This window comes from Channa argus, chromosome 2 (genome assembly GCF_033026475.1).
Source record: "Channa argus isolate prfri chromosome 2, Channa argus male v1.0, whole genome shotgun sequence".
Lineage (NCBI taxonomy): Eukaryota > Metazoa > Chordata > Actinopteri > Anabantiformes > Channidae > Channa > Channa argus.
In genome coordinates this window covers 14,706,854-14,728,380 of record NC_090198.1, presented here as the reverse complement: position 1 = coordinate 14,728,380, position 21,527 = coordinate 14,706,854, and the positions used below count along the sequence as shown (strand labels likewise).

The window sequence follows — 21,527 nt, the reverse complement described above, 5'->3', positions numbered from 1 at the left end:
GGTAAATACAAATGACAGCACAACTAAATGCGCTGAGCCAGCAAAGCTCGAATCAGACCCAGTAATCTGCACCCAAACTGCATGGGGATGTACTGTACTGATGTACTGATGTACTGATTGCTCCATAGGTGTTGGAAATACTGCACTACGGAATCACAAGGTTGTAATAAACCAACAGTGGCACGATGGATATGCACAGCATCCAAAGAGTTAAACGCTGCTCCTCATTAGTGATCACCCTGATGTGACCTTCCTGTGTAGCTGTGTTTGTTATGTTGATTTAGCTCAAATTTAAATTCCGTCTTCAAAACATTGTTTTGGCCACCCCCTGTAGGGTGAAACATTTCACAGAATAACTGTTCTGTGTCACAGCTATTTGTGCTTATTAAGATGCACACTATTAGAGCAAGCGTCCTCTTTAAACAGAGCAGCTGCTGTATAATTCTCCACCTCAATAATTTGAGGATTTCCACATAGTCTCTCAGGAGTTGAGGCATTCTGTATGCAATCATAGCTGCAGCAGGCACAAGGCAATTACAGCAAACATATTGAGTGTTTTTATCTAATTCCCTTATTAAGACTTCAGAGCTAAACCTGTGGATGTTTACATTTCAAGTTTTGTTTGTTGGGTAGAGCTACTTTAATAAATAAACACATTCCTGTATTTACCCTCCAATACTCTGTACCTGTAATGATAAGAGTTAAATATAGAATCCAATATTTAAATGAGTTATAACACTGGAAAAACATTGTTACAAACATCTGAAAAACTGAAGTGCAGCCAGGCAAGTTCAGAAGATATCCTTACAATATTATTCAGTCTTTCTGACTGCATACTTATTTAATGCCAAGGCTAAAATGTTACTGTGTCAGTCTGAGAAAAGGAAAGGAGCAAAGTTGTTTACAGTTGAGCACAATGCTGTTTTGCAATAAAACCATGTTCTTAGGTGTATATGTGTTGAAATAAAAGCAGCTCCTATGTGTGTACAGTTTAAAGCAGGCAACCTATAGCTGGAGGGAAACAAGGCCATACCAGGACAACACCAAAATGTTAGGTGCTATGTTTGTGCTGCTGCCTCATGACGACAGGTGACCACACTATAATCTCAGTTGAGGTTTACAGTCATTATTAAAATAAACTGTTGGAAGACATTAAAACAAAACACTTTTCTGGGATTGTATGAGCAGATATCATGGCAACAAATTAAGCTCAATTTCTCCCTAATGGGAGGCTGTGGTGCAGTGAGTTTACTGTACTGAAAATGATTAATGAAATGGCAAAGAGGCCTGACAGCCCCAGGAGCTACAGCAATAGCTGCCAGGCTGGTAGGGTTTGGTTGCTAAAGTTGACGTAATAATTGCCATATTTTAACTAGAATGATTCAATTATCTTGTGTTGTTAGACATTTATTAGATGACGTGTTATTAAAATTATAAATGTCTCAGACAACACATTGTGCAGCTTGTCAAATAAACCCAATGAATGATCAAGGTTTCCATCAAGATTCAAAAACTTTTGATGTTACACTCAAAATCCATAGTCCTCCTGTAAAATATGACAGAGAACCAACACATACGCGTCACTGTGCGACAACACAGTGGCTGTACCGAACGTAGACTGTAACGTAGTATTTATACGTTTGTTTTGTATACGCGAGTTATCTTAAAGCTACAATCTGCAACTTAAGCTTATGCCAGAATAAGACTCAAAATGAATTCACTCTGCTCCACCCAGCCCTTTCTCTCCCTGCTCCGTTGTGCCCGTTTACCATCTGCCACACTTTGCCATGGTCTGCACAGCCCTTCAGGTAAAAGTCATCCACACATTAGAATAAATAAAAGTGCTGAAGACTTACACAAAAGCTTTCAGGAGTAAATATCTCTGGAGTGCTGGCAGTGCTGTTCTGTGAAGCATAAACAGCACCTATTTAGGGTAAGTTGTGAAGCATATTTCTACTAAAGAATACAAAAAAATGCATATACTGTAACTTTAAGCAGGGTCAATACAGTAGATGTGTGTTAAAATTAAACTGTCATATCTGAGTGTGAAAATGTTTGACTTTGAGAGTATTTCTGCCTGTTTTTTCTGGGTTTGCTAGTCTCGGTATCAGTTAAAACTGTGTTATTCTGCATTGTTGTCAGTTTACTGTTTGCCTTCAACATCCACACTGAATCACTGTCCCTAGATAGAAGTTACTTTGTCAGGTATGAGGGAAAGGTAATAGAGTTTCAGTTTTTCTTTTTTGATTTCGCATTACCACCACCCCACGTGTATTTGCACCAGGCAGTTTCCACTATTTTCTACTACACAATAATCTAATACAATGAGGAACCCACCCCAGTCCTGAAGGCATTTTCTCATTAGAGGCTTAGCAATAAACAAGCAGTGATAAAGGAGACTGTCTCACAGTCGATGGACGCCCCAAACCTCACACCATGCACACTAATGGGACTTAATGTTCAGACAATATAGAGAGAAGGGACCTAAATCACCAAAACAGGAAAATCCATGGAATAATTACTTATGCTGCAGTAACTGTCAGTCCGTAAGTCACATATTTGGGCCACATCCAGAAATCTTTAAACCCTCAGCTCATCGCTTTAGGACACTGCCTGCTCAAGGCTAAGCCAAGCGCACCAGGTTAAACCTGTTAGACATATATTTAAAAAAAAAACACCTGCTAGCCACAAGCTTATTCACAATTCAGAAACCCAGAAGCAGTGTTTCCATGGGACTGGATTTAAAATCATTATGATGTTTGCAGAAAGCATCCAGCTGAGAATGGGGGAGACAGAACCTGCAGGTATGACATTATATGTGATTAAATGTGATTTTTACAGTCCTAAAGCAGAAAGTAATTTGAACTAGCTGCAGGAGGTGATAGAGATAATAAATCAAAATGGTTTAACAGTTATTTCAACAGGTTTCATAAAGCCAGTTTAGTGTTTTAGAACAATCCCATTTGGAATATTGAAACTAAGCTATCTTCTAACTGATACACATATTCAGAATTTATCTTCATGTGAACGTCTGCATCTGTGCCCATATCTCAGATTTATTTAACAATACAGTAGATGTGAATCTGTTTTCAGAGTTTTCAGATAACAATAAAACAACTGACCAATCACCATCTTCTTCAGTGGATATTGGAATTTGGATGGTACCTTCCTGTATAGTAGCTACCTAGTTTTGTTTTTGAAAAAGTGTAACACACATATAGGAGATAGGTTGTATATCAATCTAAATGGGGATTTTATATATCAATGTGAACAAGTGACTTCAGACAAAAGTTTTATTTTTTACATTTAACAAAAACCATTACTTTCCTAACCTTAACCAAAGTGGTTTTTTTTTTAACACAGATGGACTTTGACAACCCAGGATGCAAAGTCTGGCCTCTGTTGTCACAGCAACTTGTGCATTTTCACCTGCCATCCACCCCAGCCATCTCCCTCTGACTTACCCTGACTCTGGTGCAGTTCATAAGTGTCACATTCATGCATCAAAACCAAATGTTGCCTGTCACCATAATCCTGCCAGTGACTGTGTTTGCAATATATGATATGTTGATTATAATTATTTATTAAATACAGTAGTTCAAATTTCTTGGAGACAGTGCAGTTCCAAAAGGCTGCAACTAACGACGCTGTCATCCAAACAGGTTATTCAGGTAGGTTTACAGTTTGTCTACAGTAATTAGGCTTGAGTTTTTGTGGAAATGAGACTTATATGCCCATGCCTGAATTCAAAATGATTGAGTTTGATTTTGTTTTCCCAACAGATCCATGCCACAGCCGACAGCTTTCTGAATCTGACTCAGCAAAATTGTACAGTAGGCATATTTCTGTCTTTTACTCATGAGCTTCCACAGTTTTATGCATCTGGCCCCTGCAGGGACGTGCAAAGCAGAAAGGTTTGCCACATTTACACAGCAGTAATATCTGTACCAGCAAATGGAGCAAACTGCTCACGAAGGAAAAGAGGTGAGGACATAAACAGTAAGTAGTATTACTGCTGAATCGAGTTGGGAAATGAGACATGCAGTAACAGGTTCTGATTACTTGTTACTTTGTTATCCTGCAGCCTCGTGAACCTCTGAGTATTTTCTGGGAAGTCTTCATTTTTTTTTTACAAGGCAGTTAAAACATAAATCTTTTTTATAGACCATGTGTGGTGTTGGCTGTGAAACTCTAACATGAGAACCTCTGAAACTGTGTGTGAGGTTTAATTTGTTTGTGTCTAGAAAAGAAAATGTCTTTTGTTACTAAATTGTTCTGATCTAATTGTTCAACTCGAACCCCACAAAGGGAGAAAAGAAAAAATTTGCTTCTTCTACAGGTGAAAAACTGTTGACCCTTCCATTTCTTTTTAACTTAAGCTATTTTATCATGACAGATTGCTTTCTCTCTCCCTCCCTTGAGCATATCCTCTCTGACAGTGAAGTGTTTTTGTTAATACTCTAAATCCTCTAATCTTTGTCTCTGACACTCTTAACTACAATCAAAGTACCCGTTAGAGCTTGAAAGGCAGGTCACTTGTTACTTTTTAATAACAAAGCTTCAGTGCTGTCCAAGAAACAGCTGTTTCTGAGGTTGCACTACAACATGACTTTGACTCTCCCTTATTAAGGGTGTCAGACTTTATTTGCTATGATAGCAGTGTCTGGGTGGCTTTTTTTAAATGTGAGCTCATATGATCGTGGACATTTGTGTCACGCCAAAGCTGTACATGCTGCACTGTGGGGGGCAACACTGAGACACATATTTAAAGGCGCCTCATGTATTGTAAAATTATTGGATACTGTTTCTGCAGGGTTAACGAATTCCTACAAAATGTGAACCTTGACAATAGGCTGTTGTATGTCTGTTACATAAAACAAGCACTGCACTGCAATTTCCACAATCCCTGTAATTTTACAGCAATTACCAATCTGATCAAATGACTCACATCAACAAACAGATGCACTTCAATCCTTGAAGGTTTTCACACCACTATATGAGGGAGCGTAAATTTGCAAACCTACACATACAAATAAAAATAAAATAATCCTGCGGGGACTGACTTCAGGAGAGTTCACATGCACATGTAGCATGGTGCCTGGCTTCCCGCTTGCTAACACTAATCCAAAGGTGGCGGGGATTTTCTGCCTCTTGCTGCTTCTTGCATCACACCCCTGCAGGGCTCTCAGATCAACACTGGCTTTCCCAGTCACACACATGCACACAAACATGCAGAGATGAACACATGATAGGCTATAAATACGCAGCCCAGGATCGGCAGTATGTGCAGCACAATGTACGCTGGGGACAGAACACATGCCGTGCTCATTTCGACCCTGCCACCGAGCTCTCTGTCAGCACTTTTCTGTTACGGGGGAAAAAACTTGCATATCTGCTTATCTGATGCTGTTCATTTAGGCAGACTTGTCCATGATTGCGCTTGACGGAGGCCAAATTTGAACGTCCCCATCACTGTGTTGTCGGCCTGCACAGTCCTCATTAGACATGTTAGCTGCGGCATGACAAGCCAGGTTTCAGGTATTGTGAGGAGGAGAAATGCTGTTTAGAAAGCACATGTGCAACATAATGAGTCACGTTACTCCATGACAGACTGTTATGGAGAATTAATGGCAGGACACAAATGGAGGCCTCAGTCAGTTAATGCCAAGATAAGCTACTCCAATCTGCCTGTGGACAAAAACACTCCCAAAATGAGACGCACAGTGAATACAACAAACAAAAATTTTGCCTTCATTTTTAGTGTTTTCAGGTATTCATTACATGAAAAGTTATCCATTTTCCAATATTACTGTACATTTGAGTTCCACAACAGAATACAGTTTATGTAGCACATTTTGAAGCAGGAGAAGCAGCCGAAGACTGGCCGGTGCCAATTACTTCCATGCCAGCAGCCAAATGATCTGTAAGTTTAGATGTGTTTTTTTTTTTTTTTCCTGTGTGACACAGATAAAAAGAGACAGCAGCTCTTATCTAATCTTTTACCCCTACAAAGTACTGACAGAACGAAGGGTTTAGAGTCCAACATGTCAGAGTTAGATCTGTTTGCAGTCTTGGAAGCAAATCTTGTCAGCTGAGATTAATAGACTGAAAGAAAATGTCAATTCAAGTAAAATCAAAGGATTATATAACACAAATTGATTTGTTATAGTGTGTTTCAATAACTGCACAGGTCAAATCCAATCAATATTACACTCTGATCATTTTAATTGAGGAAATTTTAATAAATTGTGTGTCTAACATATCTCAAAAGTTAAAGGGATGAAATTTTGAACCAGTTAAAATAATAATAACTAAATAACTAAATAATAATTTTAACTAGGATTGATAATAATCATAAAGACTTAAGGTCTGTATACTACATGACAGCAGTTTCCAAACTTTGTTTTAACCTCTCTCACCAGTTTACCAGTATTCACTAGTTTTTTAACTAGTTAACTAATTGTACAGTTGACAGTAATGCCAAGCGGTGGTGTTGAGATCAGGGCTCTTTGGAGTCACAGAATTTGTTGCAGGAATCCTTGTTCTTCATAGTTGCTTATGACTCTGGCTGTCTGATTGAGGCCATTGTTGTGCTGCAGAATGAAATCAAAGGAAGCCTTTTGAACTTGCTTCTTATGGTTGTAGTTTGGGTAGTACATGAACATAAATACTGTTAAACTTCCCATTGACTTCCCTATCAACACATCCTCAAGATGACATCACTTGGAGGAACCCTCAGTTCAGATTTATGTTATATTGCTCACACTATGTAGTTTGTAATCATGGCCAACCTCCTTTTCCAGAGCTCCCACAGACGACATCATCTGAACTCCTTATGATGAAAAACTCCTCCAAGTGATGTAATCTGGAGGACTTTTTAAGCTAGAATTGGAGAAATATTTTACTACGGGGATGTCAGAGGGATGTTTAAAAGTGTTAGTGTACATTCACACCCTAAGCAAACGCAATAGAGAGTAAGTTGAAATTTGGTGAAGTCGCCCTTTAAGACCAACACCTTCTTATCAGTCCTCGTATTGAGTGATGTGCTTGCCTTAACACCCGAAGGGCCTAAAACTTTATTGGGTGTTTTATTAAAAAATATAGATTTTACATTTTCCCCTGATTGAGAGTCATACTGCAACTTTTTTTCTGCTTTCTTATTGTCTAAAATATTGAGAACTGTTTCACGCTTTATTAATTTTTTTATGTATAGATTTTAACTGTGGTTGTGGTACATTAAGCACAACTTCAGAATTTGTGTGAACAAAGGCACGAAGCTGTTTATCCAAAATGAAAACTGTCATTATCCGCTCATCCCCGTCAGTCACATCATACCGCCTCCAAACCAGCCTCCTCTATCTCGTGCCCCCACAGGCACTTCTCACATATGTACTTCAACAGTGACTTAATGAAACGCCTACAATCACTTACAAACAGCAGATGCCTGCCAGTTGTGCTGCCAAGCATAAGAATTACCATGTTGTTTCCCTTGATAATGGTAGCTGCTGGCAATATATCCCCATATTTACAAACTAAATTACAAACTGGAATTCATTTTGCACAACTGACCTATTGTAACTGTGTTTTTTGATATTTAATTAATAAGATTCCCAACACAGTGAGATCGGTGCCAATCTCCTCCAAAAACTTTGTAACTATTATGAGTATGAATTCAAAATAGACATAATTACATGGGTTATTGAAATGTTTTTAAGCGTTATTTCTTTTTAAAGGATAGCATTCAGTCAATTTCTCAATTATTTGTATTTTGAAATTGGTGGTGGCATTTGTAGCACTATACGTGGTGCTGCACTACAACACAATGGCCTGTTTCTTTAGTCATTAGACATTTTTTGCCTCCTTTATGCCCTGATGAGATAAAATGGTTTCAGGTTTTAAAATGTATCACGCTTCCTTTATTTTTAAAGTCTATATTTCTCTTGTTACAAGGCAGCCAGAACTACTGCTAAACTAAATTGTACAATTATATTTTATTTTTAAAAGTAAAGATTACAGAAAATGCAAACATGCAACTATCACCTGCTTTAGCAGCTATGCTCAGCTTTGCTGAGGTTTGTAGTGAGTTTCATGTGGTTATTAATGCCCTGCTCACAACATTCAGAAACTCTCCAACAGGCACTGTACACTACGATGATCAGCACAGAACAGCAGACACACACAGTTAGCGACTAACTGATGAGCATAGTGAAACATTTAGTGGCTAAACATGAAGATATTTCACTGAGGGGTTAATAGGGACCAAACTAGAACTAAAGGGGAGTGAATATTGGTCTTAGGGTGGACATAAACACCACTCCAAATCAATAAATCCATGATCATCTTGCTTCATAACTGCTGGATGCCTAAACAACTGTTTGCAGCTTGCTTCTGCTAGGCCTTAGTGGCACATAAAATCAGTTTCTGTCAGTTTCAATCTTGGGCAATTTGTTGGATTAATCAGAGCTACGGTATGACTTCTTTAGACACTTTCATTTTTCATTTCTAATTTCAAATCAGGTTTTGATCAGCTCTAAATGTGTTTGTTGCTGACCACACAGAGCAACACTTACAAATTTCTAAATTAAACTGCTGGAAATAAGATCGGTAGGAACTTTGAATCAAGACTTAATTATTTTTTGTTAGAGACTTGGTCATTACACCACTACCAGCAATTAGGGTGAAAAGTGTTGCTGAACAGCATGTTTATCAACACACTACCTGATCAGTTTGATTAATCGAGCCTGGTCAAAGCCTGAAACCTACTGCAGGAGAAAACCAGTGCTACTACTAAAGTTTTACTTGAGTAAAACATTTAAAAGCCAAATCAATTGTTCTCTGAAAATGTACAGTAGATAAATCCCACTCCAGTAGGTGCTTATTCGAAAATGCTGTGAACGAATTTAAGGAAATATTCTTTCGTCATGTGCTTCACCATGCGTCAATACATTGGAAAGCAGCCACCTTAACTTTACTCCGGTGCAAGTTGATCATCTTGTTGATAATTCTGCAGCCTCACAGGCAACATGAAAGTTAGAAAGGAAGTGGCCTTCCACTAATTTAGAAGATTTGTGCTTGGCCTGGAAAGGTCCTCCGTGATGCCAGAACAGCATATTATTCATCTTTAATAGAGGAAAACAAAAACAACTCCCAGTTTCTTTTCAGCACTGTAGCCAGGCTGACTAAGAGCCATAGATCTGTTGAGGCTTGTATTCAAATGTTTGTATGTAATCAAACCAAAAATCTTGTCTTGATCCAGGCATTTCAGCCATTTACAGACCAATATCCAATCTTCCCTTTATTTCTAAAATCCTCGAAAAAGTAGTTGCAAAGCAATTGTACGACCACCTGTACAGGAATAATTTGTACAGTACAGTCATAGTACATTATAGTACAGTAACAGCACTGGTAATAGTCACCAATGATCTTCTCAGGCATCAGACAATCAGCTAGTCTCTATACTTGTTCTGTTAGAGCTTAGTGCTGCATTTGACACCGCTGATCACAAATCAGGACTACTGAAATTCCCTACTTTTGGGATGCCAGAGTAACTCCCTAAAGAGCCTGTAATTAATCCAAAATGCTACAGGAAGAGTGCTGACTGGAATTAGCAAGAGAGATCATCTTTCTCTTTCACTAGCTTCTCTCCATTGGCTTCCCATAAAATCTAGAATAGAATTTAAAACCCTGCTTCTTACATATAACGCTCTAAACGGTCAGGCTTCATCATATATAAAATACTTTATAGTTCCATATCATCTGAGTAGACCACTTCGCTCTCAGAATACAGGCCTACTTGTGGTTCCCAGAATTTCCAATGGTAGAATCAGAGGTAGAGCCTTTAACTATCAAGCTTCTCTCCTGTGGAACCAGCTCCCAGTTCAGATTCGGGAAGCAGACACCCTCTCTACTTTTAAGTCTAGGCTTAAAACCTTCCTATTTGATAGAGCTTATAGTTAGTTATAGTTATGCTGCTATAGGCAGCATAACTATAACTAACTATATAGGGGGACCCACCCAGATGCACTGAGCTCCTTTCCTTCTCTCCTCCCTCTCTTCTTTCTGCAGGTGTCTTCAGCTATGGAGCTGTGTGTTTCCAGTGTGCAGCTACCAGTCCTACCAACCTGCCCAGTCGCTTCTTGGTGCTTTTTTCTTTCTTCTCCCAACTTTCCACTCACCTCAACCCGTAAAGAAGGAAGGCCATTCACCCTGAGCCCAGTTCTGATGGAGGTTTCTTCTGTTAAATTGATTTTTTCCTCTCCACTGTTGCCAATAAGCTTGCTCGTGGGGGATTTGTTGGGTTTTCTTTATACATTTGTATAGTCTTGACTTTATTATGTAAAATTCTTTGAGATGACTTTGTTGTGAATTGGTGCTATATAAATAAAGTTTAATTGAAATGAATAAATCTGATACTAGTTCATTTAGTAAAAATTTTACCTTTGACACTTTTTACAGTGTATAATACAACCTTTTTCTAAGAGTTTGTAGTTGGTTTTATAATTGTACTCCTTTACATGTGAGTGCACTGATTAAACAGTGAGGTTTTTTGGGATTAGCTTTTGGTCTATTGTCACTCGATATGGAACAGAAAAACAGCAGAAAAGGAATGTTCACTTTTGCACCATGACCATTTTTCTGCTAATTTGTTCATTATAATGTTCATAGTTTTTGCCACTGCCAACCTGTTTGTTGTTCTGTGCAGGACAGACACATGCCTCCTCTCATACACACGGAGCTGCCAGCCACCTACAGTAATAAAGCAATACACATTTGTTTGTTGGAGGAGCTGGAATGATTAAAGTAGTGGATACATCCATATATGGAAAACTGTGGGGGGCGAAATCATGTTCACCCACATCTGACTGTCACTGTAATTGGAAATAAGTCATCTGTGCACACTTTTATAATCCTGTAACATACCAGTAGGCATGTGTTTTGCCATTATAGTGCATAGTTGTACGTTTGAACTTAAGGGGATTCTGTAAGGCTGCAATAACAATTGTTTTTCAAATCAATTTATTGATAATAAGGCAATAATATGTCTGATATTAGTCCAATGTGATGTCTTTAGTCTTGTTTTTCCCGACTAAAAATCTAACACCCAGCAATTTTCAGCTTTTATTGATTTAAAACAAACAAAAACAAATTTCTCCCATTCGAGAAGTTAGCATTCTTTCACTGTTGTTGTTTGAAAATTGTTAAATAAACATTTGTCTTGTCATATCTATACAATAAAGAAGTCATCAACTTGCAGGACACATGCACACCCAATTTATCTATAAGCTGATTCCAAAAAAAGCAATAGAAGCAATATTTACAATTTTAGTCTAAAGCCGTCTCTCCATCAGGTACAAATGGCACACTAAGAAAATGGCCATGACATTTTCACAAAGCCCAGCATGACACTTTCATCATGTTGTTTTGTAGGACCAATTGTCCAGCCGAGCAATATCCAGATCCCTTACATACTGGACAGAGGAAACCAAAAAATACACTGAGAACAATTAATCGTTTCAGCTGTAGTAGTTGTGTGTCTAACATCTGTTCATACAACATCTGTCCTGTCCTGGAAGAGGGATGGTCATTGTTTCACATTAAGTATGACGTTTGGGGGATGGGGGATGGGGGGAGAACAATTTCTAAAACACACTGAGGGTCAGAGGTAAGAGGTGGGGTACACTCCGAACAGGTCACCAGTTTATCTCAGGGCCAACAAAGAGAGACATACACAGACCGACAACCATTCACAGTGACACCTACTTACAAGTAATTTAGAGTCACCGGTTTACCTAACATCCGTGTCTTTGGACTGTGGGAGGAACCCAGAGTACCCTGAAGAATCTCACGCACACACAGGGAGAACATGCAAACTTTACACAAAAAGGCAGCAGCCAGCAGGGGTTCAAACTGGGGACAAACGTCACACTTACAGCTTGCTGAGGTTTACTTGGCAATCAGCTATGAAGTGATTCTCATTTCTACCGAAACATGATGGTTTTGCCCTAATTGCCCTTTTGTAGCCACCCTCCCACATGTTGGCATGAGCAGAGGTTTGGCTTCATGAGAGCAGACTTCACATTACTGCCCACTCAACATCTGCATGAGACACTTTCACAGGCATGTGGCAGTTTAGTTAAACCAACAAACAGGTGGTGAAGGGCACTTCAGTGAAAAGGGGCAAAGGTGCAGAAACTCACACTTCACTTCAAGATAATTACAAAGTGTTAGCAAAAACAACTGTTGATTTCACACCCGTTTTTCAAAGGCATAAACAGTTTTACACTCAGAAACTCTGAAATAGGTGTCATTTTAAGTGGTACAATGGCTTGTCACTGGGACTGTACCCTATAGAAGGCCACAGTTGTACCTTTTGTATTAGCACTTATTTTTACCTTTGCCTCTTAAGTGCATATATGCCATTGCTTTTCATTTAATTTAGTCAATGAAAATTGCATTATTGAATTGATAACTGTAGTAGCAGATTTTCATATCCATAAATCTACTTAAAAAACAGACTGATGGCACATATATGTTTGACTTTGGCCCTCAAAAGCTACCCACAGTGACCTTGAGGTTGAATAATTGGCCTTAGCAGTACATTTGTTTAAAAAGTACCATAGGGGACAGAAATACCCAGAAATCCTAGTGTACAGAGACCCATTCAGTGGTAGAAAAACTACATTCGTAACCACAATTATAGTTGTTCATTGGTCAAAGCAACTGAGAATTAAGTGGAAATGGCCCATGCATGAGTCAAAACAACTAAATGTGACCCAAAGGAAACTCTGAAGCTACATTAGTGCTGCTGTTAATCCCGATCGACACTTACACTTTCATGTGGCTGCCATGGCGCTGGAGCCCTGTATGGTTTTGGCCTCTCAGTGTGCTCGGCTGAGTCTTCCTCATGGCTGGACCACAATATTGTGTCTTGTCAGACCGCTGAATTAATTTGTCCGTCACAGCTCCCACAGTGTCTCCTGTCTGCCTGGAATCATGCCTCTTTCAGAAATCTTAATTTACTGTGTTTTACAAGAAGATCTTAATGAGCATTGTCACTCTGACATCTCAACTTAATCCTCAGTTTCTCTTTCTGTGTGGTTATTTGCTGTGGATGGAAATTGTTATTCAAATCTAATAAATCCCACAGTCTGACAATTATTTAAACATCTGTTGAAGAAACATGGCAACCCCACCCTTTTTTCTAGAAAAAGTCCTTAAATTTTCCCACCAGTGCAGTCTCTTTCCTAGATGATCAATTTCATACTCTGTCCACCACAACTACACTACCTGCTTTTCCGCTTATTATTTATTTATTGATTTTTTTTTTTTAAGAGGCAGCTGTGATCATGCATCAGACACATCTGTCCATCCTTAGCACTGTGTTGATGCAGATATAAAGATTTTTACTGTTTTCAATGCTCCCCACAGTTTGAGAACATATGTGAAAACACCCTTCAAGTTTAACTGTAAGTGCAAAGCTGAAACTTAACATATTTTACTTATTACAAATCTGTAAAACTGCCCAGTGTGAACATGAGTGCAGTGACTCACACATTGGACCCGTTCACCTGTTTGGGTTGACTCAGCTCACCTCAACACTGCACTTGGCAGTTTGCAAGCATGAATAATGAGGAAATAATCCACAACAGGCCCAAGTACAGTGATATTAAAATCTGCCTTAGTATGATAAGGAAGAAGAGAAAAGTTAAGTTGTTGCATATTGTGCTAGAGTTGCATTTGGAGATAAAAATAGCATCAGGCAGATGTGTCCATTATCTGAGGAAAAAGGTTTTTTCATCTGTAACTGATTATGGCAGTGGTTACTAACCCTTTTGGCTTGTGACGCCCCATCACAGGTTGTGGCATCAGACTTACTCCTCCTAACCTCTTAACCTCCTAAGGTTACAAAGACAGCTGTGAACAGGTCCTACAGTTAGTGAGCAGAGCAGAGACAATTATCCAGAAGTTTTTCTCCATCAATGTCAAACCACTGTTTCTAGCTGAGCCTTCCTCACATAATCTTTTCATGTTTTAAAAAAGTCTGGCTTTTCTTTCACACAGCTCGTACTGTATTTGCATTTAACACATTGTCCGTTTTTCAAGATGCTGAGAGAGAAACAGCTCCTCGCAAACACCTCAGACTCTTTGAACTCTTGTGTTGTCAATTACCGTTTATTCTCATTTCAAAAAGCGTTTTTTTTTTATAGAATAATGGTGAATAATGGTGGCTGTATAGTATCCAGCACTTAGTGCTCAGAAAACAGGAGTATTGCCAAATAAACCAGGTCTGAAATTGTCAAGAATTATAGCTGAAAGATATGGACAATGGCAAGGACTCATTTTATTTTATAGTTACACATTGCATTAAAATCAGAGGAACCATGAATGTTGAGCAAAGATCACACGCTGTTACATTTGTTCCCACCGAACAAGATAAGTATGTCTTTCAGCATTAGTCAGCCTACAGCTGATATGCTTTTACAGCAGCCAGCTCTTCTGTTTGAACTTTTGGTATGGGATGCACTACATACAGGGTTTGCTAGATTTATACCCTGAATAGCAGAATAAAAAAAAATAAAAAAAGATTGTAATTCTATTTTGCCATCAAAGCAGAAAGGGAAGAATTCCTTGGCAGTTGGTCACCACAGTTCACACAGACATTTGGACTTCATTTACACGTTAGAGAAGGTGAAAAGGGCGACAGAAAGAGAAGCAGCTCTGCAAGTGAAAAAGGTCTTTTTCCCTGTGCTTGATTAGACACTTGAGGTTAACTGCAGTGGTATAAAGGTACCAATGATTACTGGATTGATTATGGGCCAGTATTCCAGACATGTCATTAAACATCATTTTGGAGTCAGTGGAGAGTTTCCGTTGTTTCTGTGCCTCAGCCTATTCAAAGTTTACAGAAAACGGGGGCCTTTTTGGACTTATCTGGTGTTCATTGCATGCTCTTTTTGCTTTTCTGTCTGTTCTTATAATTTACTGTTGTTATGATTATAAAATGCAGAAATATCAGAAATATATCAAGGTTTAAAGTGTAATGTGAAATTTAGATTTTTAAAGCAGCAAAAAAATTATCACTGGTTCTTATTTTGTGTCTTTACTCTGATTTCATTAAGAGGTGCCTGGGGGAAACACGCATCAATGCTGTTTGTTACGTGTGAAAACATCCTCATCAAATTGATTTCTAGGTAACTTTAACTAACTCAGGGACTGGTCGACTGGACGGCAGATGGACGCCCCCAAGTCCTATTTTCAGGCTTCTGATGGGCCATGGTCATAGTTACCATGTCTGCCTGTTGATTCGGTATGTTCCTGACAGCGTGTTTTTTCGTTTTCATGTGGATGAGGATGTATTTAAAAACAGTGCTTGTGTGGACGAAGAGAGGGAATCCCCCAGTTTAAAAGCCGCACACCTACGTGTGCGCAGGGCATAAAGGAAGGAGCCGTGTTGTTTTTAGCTGTTAGCTGCTATGTCACTCACTGAGGGAGCAAGTGAAGTTGGTTTAGCATTAGAATGCAGGCAGCACTGCGACGCAATACCCAAGGGGCTTCGATTGTCAAACCAACTTCTGCTCGGGGTTTGCCCAGCGAAGCGTCTTGGAAACACGCGAGGGATTGTGTTTCACACACGGTGTGACTTACCTGTTCTTCTAAGTAGCTAAATGTTAGTTTTACCACGAAGTGAGCGTGGCATTCCAGTGTGTGTTAATCCGTATCAGGCTCCCGCATGGTCAGAAGATAGGACGCCGTGTTCAGTCTGTGACCATTCAGGGAAATGTAACGTTACCTTATCGCATCTGCTCGTTTTCTCTTTATCTCATTACTCTGACGTCAGTGGACGTACTCTGTTCTTCAGGTGAGTCAGTGAACTCACACAGAAGATCTCAGCAAGTGTGTAAATCTGCTTTAAACATTTCCTGGCCATTTTGTATTGTGATTATGGCGAGGTTGTAATATAGTCAGTGAACTAGTGTAGAACAGGATACCTGGCATTATATAGTGCTATATACTGGAGATTTTTTTTTGTGTATGTGTGTTTGTTCAGTAGTATTAAGTCAATAAAAATGCCGTTTTATGACAAATGCTGTGGATTTAATGTAATTTAGATTTGTTTGCAGCCCAAGAAGAACAGTTTTCAGAGATGGTTAGCAGGTCCTGCATCAGCTCTTCATAGAAGTGGTTGCCACACTGCTGGGGAAAGGACTGCAAGATCCACTAAAGGCACAGGCATCATCATACAATTTCTCTCAGACAGAGAAAGGAAAAAAGTTACATTTAAATAACAACAAGGAAAAAAAACTGACAAACTGTATAAAATAAAGGTTACGTGTGAGCACATCGGAACACAGTGACCCTCAGTAAACATGGCAGAGCACCTAAACACTCGACAGGTTGGCTACACAGTTTAAACAACAGTGAAATGCAATGTCTTATGGGAAAATGAGATGAAGGGGGCAATGATGATGTTCTTAAGCATTTTACTGCTACCTCCTCTACTGGTGCAACAGCTAATGTTAACTGTATCATCTATTCATGTGATATTCACTGAGTTATACTAAGAATGAATACTGTTTTTGCTATGCCATGTTTTTACTTTAGCTTTTAAAGGCTATAGCTGAAACCCAGCTTCCCAAAAAACAAATGCTGTTTTGTGAGATCAACATTTCTTTCAAATAACATGTTTTCATTCCCCAAAAAGTAACAGGAAACATTTTATAAGGGATTCACAAGGATTCGGTCCCAATTAGCAGATGTGCAAGCAGATGTAAATTTGGTAAAATTAAATCCAGCCCCATCACCAGGTAAAAAACATCCCTATTTTCTAGTGCCCACGTAGCAGGTCCATAGAACAAAGCCACAAAGATCACAAAGTATAGAGGATTGAGGTGTATCCTGAAATATGCATAAAACCCTTCCGAAGCAGCAAAATATAAAATGACCCAGAACCAAAGAATAAAAAGTGTTACATCATTATAGACATGCAGGGAAATCTCACTATAGAAGCACAGAGGCAATTTGCATATAACACTGTTATTTTTCTCCTGCACACACTCCCTCTTCATGTGACATCCACAGCTGAGTAGCTGCAGAAACAGTGTAGACCGAAAAGACAGGACAGGCACTGCATTTAAATAGATATGGTGTAACATTCACAGTATAATGCATAATTCAGCCCCGCACTGTGGATTAAGCCCTGCTCCCCAGCTGTTACAGAGAGCCACTTAAAAACAGCATGTAGCACGACAGCCAAGACTCTAAACTGTTACTGATATCATGAGGTTCCTTTTTTGCCGTTTAGTAGTTGAATTTCACTCCAGAATGTGCACCAGACTGAGTCACATAACAAAGTCCCTCATATAATTTTAAGTCCTCCTGTTTGCCAGTGGTCTGTTCAGAAAAGCTCTGCTCTCCAAAACACACATTTTCCAAACTGAGGGTGAGGCATGGGGAAAAAGTGCAGATTTGCAAAAAGTGCAAATGTTCACACGCAGATGTTTTTTTTGTTACTTTTAGTTTGATTTTTTTACAGACTGAAACTTAACCATACTTAAACACACTAATTGAGGTAGTGTTTTCCATAGACAAATAAGCCCTATCAGAGATTCCAGTCCTTGTTGCCATGACAATAATTACATTTACGCCAAACACAGGTTTCTTTGTGCCCTCCACCCCATCCTAGGGGAAAGTGTTTCCAACAAAATGCATGGGAATACAACCATGGAACAACATTACATGGAGCCAATTGATCAAGTCTGACACTCAGGAAGAACCTGGTGTGCACAGGGAGAGTGGTTAGAAAGCAACAACAACAGATAAAAATAATAAAAACAAACAAAAGAAACAGAAGTACAAACTTCTGGCAACACTGAAAAATGTGTTATCTGAACACATAACTGTCACTTAAACTTAAGGATTTCTAAACCTGTATGTATTTCATTAGAGCACTTTTTCTGCTGCACACCTCAGTGATGCACATCTCCACAAAAAATGTATATACAGCATTACTATAACAACAAGGCAAAGGTATCTGTGCACTAAATCCAATGGAAATCAGTTCATTTTGGGGCTTTTAGGATTTGATTTGAGATTTCTGTATAAATATGATCAGTTATGATCAGATGTTCTCTTTACTCTTAAAATTAGATGAATGGCAACCAAATAAATTAATAGACAAAAAATGTACATGTCTTGATTAATTTACTAAGGATAATGATCCAATTTAACACATTGGTGCATGCCAAAATTATGTAAACCTCTATAATCAATTAATTTGAGAGGAAACTATAGTTAACTTTCCATCAATGGGATGGCAGGCAGGTATCAGAGTGGGTAATATAAGTATTAACCATCATCATTAGCATGATAATTTAAGTAGGTTTCTTTTATGTTTTTAGGACTGGCCGTATATGAAAAGATGGTCATGTTGTACAACCCAAATTCACAAAAAGTTGGAACAATGTATAAAATGTAAATAAAAACAGAATGTAACCATTTGCAAATCTCATCAACCCATGTTTTATTCATAATAGAACATAAACAACATAGGAGATTTTGAAACTGAGAAGTTTTACCAATTTTATGGAAAATATTAGTTCGTTTTGAATTTGATGACAGCTACACATCTCAAAAAAGTTGGAACAGGGTGATGTTTAGCATTGTGTAACATCCCCTCTTCCTTTAACAACTGTCTGTAAACATCTCGGAAGTGAGGAGATCAGTTGCTGGAGTTTTAAGAGAGGAATGTTCTCCCATTCCTTTCTGATGTCGCATTCTAGCTGCTCAACAGTCTTGGGCCTTTATTGCTGGATTTTGTGTTTTACGATTTGCCAAATGCGTTCAAATGAAAGGTCTGGACTGCAGACGGGCCCGTTCAGCACCCGGACTCTTCTCCTGCGAAGCCATGCTATTGTGATGGATACAGTATGTGGTTTAGAATTCTCTGAAAGAGATGTTGTCTGGATGGGAGCATATGTCTATTCTTCAGCATTGATGTTGTCTTTCCAGATGTGTAAGCTGCCCACGCCTTAGATACTAATATACCCCCATACCATCAGAGATGCAGGCTTTTCAACTGTCCACTGATAACAAGCTGAACGGTCCCTCTCCTCTGACCTGTTGCCAATTAACCTAATTAGTTGTCAAATGCTTCTCCATTTGTTTTTTTATTTGCAGCAATTACTTTTCAAAGCATTTTGTTGCCCCTGTTCCAACTTCTTTGATTAATGTTGTTGCCATCAAATTCACATTAAGCTAATATTTTCCATGAAATGGTAAAAATTTCAAGTTTCAACATCTGTTGTGTTGTTTATGCAAATGAGATTTGCATCATTGCTTTGTGTTTTTATTTACATTTTACACATTGTCCCAACTTTTTTTGAAATGGGGTTGTAGATCATAGTTATACAGAAGAAAATTATAATATATAATAATATAAGAATAATTTCCTAAAGGTTTCCTAAAGGTTGACCCTGGCTACCTCAACCTGATTCCCTAATGTAGTAAACTCTGTTCCTGTGTTAAACCAGCATTAGTTTTATAGTGTCCAATAGCTCTTCTGAGTCATTTGTTACTCAACCTGGACAGCTTTTTTTCAAATAATCATTTCAGTGGTAAAACCATAAACAACCATCCACACAATAAGTGGTCTATGCATCCAGAAATACTGTTCTTAAATCTGAAATCTGTAACTTAAATTGTTACGTTTGGCAAAATGTAGCCACAAAACTGTTACTGGGCCCTGGTTAATTGTAGAAAAGTGTGTTTATGCATCATTTTCATACATGATATTTAACACAATACCAAAATGTGAAGTGTACTACCTGCAATATGCCAGGCTTTTAATGTTTTTAATGTAAGATGGTGTTGGAAGTCTGGTTTGTTACTAAACTATGTACTGTGGTAGCGTGAACATGACTGTCAGTCAACAGATCTTTGAAGGTTGTGTTATTTTACAATCCTTTATGTCCTTTTTTCAAATAGTACAATGCACAATTAATTTTATACAGATTTGGACATGGTTACACTATTTATCATGCAGCTGAAGCCACTAGAATTAACAAACAGAACCAAGGAGGGGTCTTTTTGAAACATATCCAGTCCCTGGCACAGCAGGAAATACTGTTCCTATTTTTACCCACAAACATGCAGTTTTTCAGCAGGGACACTTGGGAGGGCTCCAATTAGCTCACAGGAAACCCACAGAGGCAAACACTGAGATAACTAATAATATGTCTTTCCCCACATGCTGAAACAAAACTTCAGGAGAAAAAAACACACCTGACTGAGACAGCTTATGCACATGTGTTCAAAGGTCTGAGTGTTATTGGTTTTATAAGATGTGCAACGAATGAAAATCAATACTTTGTGTGACAGCAGAGCATTGTGTCTTATGTGTACTGTCAAGTCCTTCACTGATCTTTGACGGTAAAAAGTCTACTTCACTGCTGTGGATTCAAACTTCTCATTATATATTTACATATTTCTTTGCACAAACTGGTTTGGATGCTAAGCAACAAATGAATAAATACATCTCTCAGCGACATTTTCCCTCATTCCTTGTTTAGGTTGCACATCATTGTTCATTCATTCATTGTTTAAAACAGCCTTTATCATTCATTCAATCATTCATTCATTAACTGACTGTTTTCCTACATTGACAAAATACTGATGCCTTTATGCATTTGTTACATTTTTACCCACCGATTCATACTTTAAACCATTTATTCATCTTCAGCGAAGAGCTACATTATTTACCTTCACTGTTTCTTACACAGGCTCAGCATCTATTAATTCCTTTTTTAATTCTTCAGGTTATGCATTTACAAATTTAGTCGTTCATTTGCTAATCAGCCAGTTGATGGCTACAGATAAACCAGCTTACATTCATACATTCTTCTTTACACGTAATCAGTCATTTATTATTATTTATTATTTTGTTCACTGATTGATAGGCAGATTGCTAAGTTATCAATAACTGTCTCTTCCTCACTGACACACTAAACCAGGGTCCGTATTTAGTTATTTAAACTTCTCAGAGTAACACTACACAACAGACAGCAGTAAGACACATTTATCAAGTGTAAAAGTTATTTCAGAGAGAAACTCTCAAATGACCCCATCAGAAAGGAAATAGCTAAGTAAAGATATAACAGGGCTTTTCTCATATTACACATGCTAAAAATGTCTTTGTTCAGTGGCACTTTTTTATAAGAACATATTAATTTATTGTTTCAATCATTTGGTTTAATGTATAATGTGAATCCTGTAATTACCTGTGAATAAATAATGTAAAATTAACATATAATATGCTTAATATAATATATAATATTAAAATAACAGTAATTGAAATGGAGCTAAGTTCCTGCTACTTCATATAATAAGGAGAATTTATTTGCATGCTGACAGGTGCAGACAATGACGATACGCATAATTTCAGATTTATATGCTGGCTGTGTGTTTGTACCCTTGATAATGCCAAAGATAGGAGAACTAAAGTAATCTGTGTTGTTCTGTCATTATCAGAA

At 38.2% G+C, this 21,527-nt stretch overlaps 1 protein-coding gene and 1 long non-coding RNA gene across 2 annotated transcripts in view; one reads left to right on the top strand and one right to left on the bottom strand.

Moving 5' to 3' along the window:
- The window catches only part of kcna4 (potassium voltage-gated channel, shaker-related subfamily, member 4), a 38,916-nt gene that overhangs the window by 958 nt on the left and 16,431 nt on the right, over positions 1 to 21,527 (bottom strand). The window lies entirely within an intron of this gene.
- LOC137117847 (uncharacterized) lies at positions 1,870 to 15,639 on the top strand. The gene is made up of 3 exons (XR_010913650.1): positions 1,870 to 2,804; positions 3,364 to 3,671; positions 3,783 to 15,639. It is a non-coding gene; the product is annotated as an uncharacterized lncRNA (long non-coding RNA).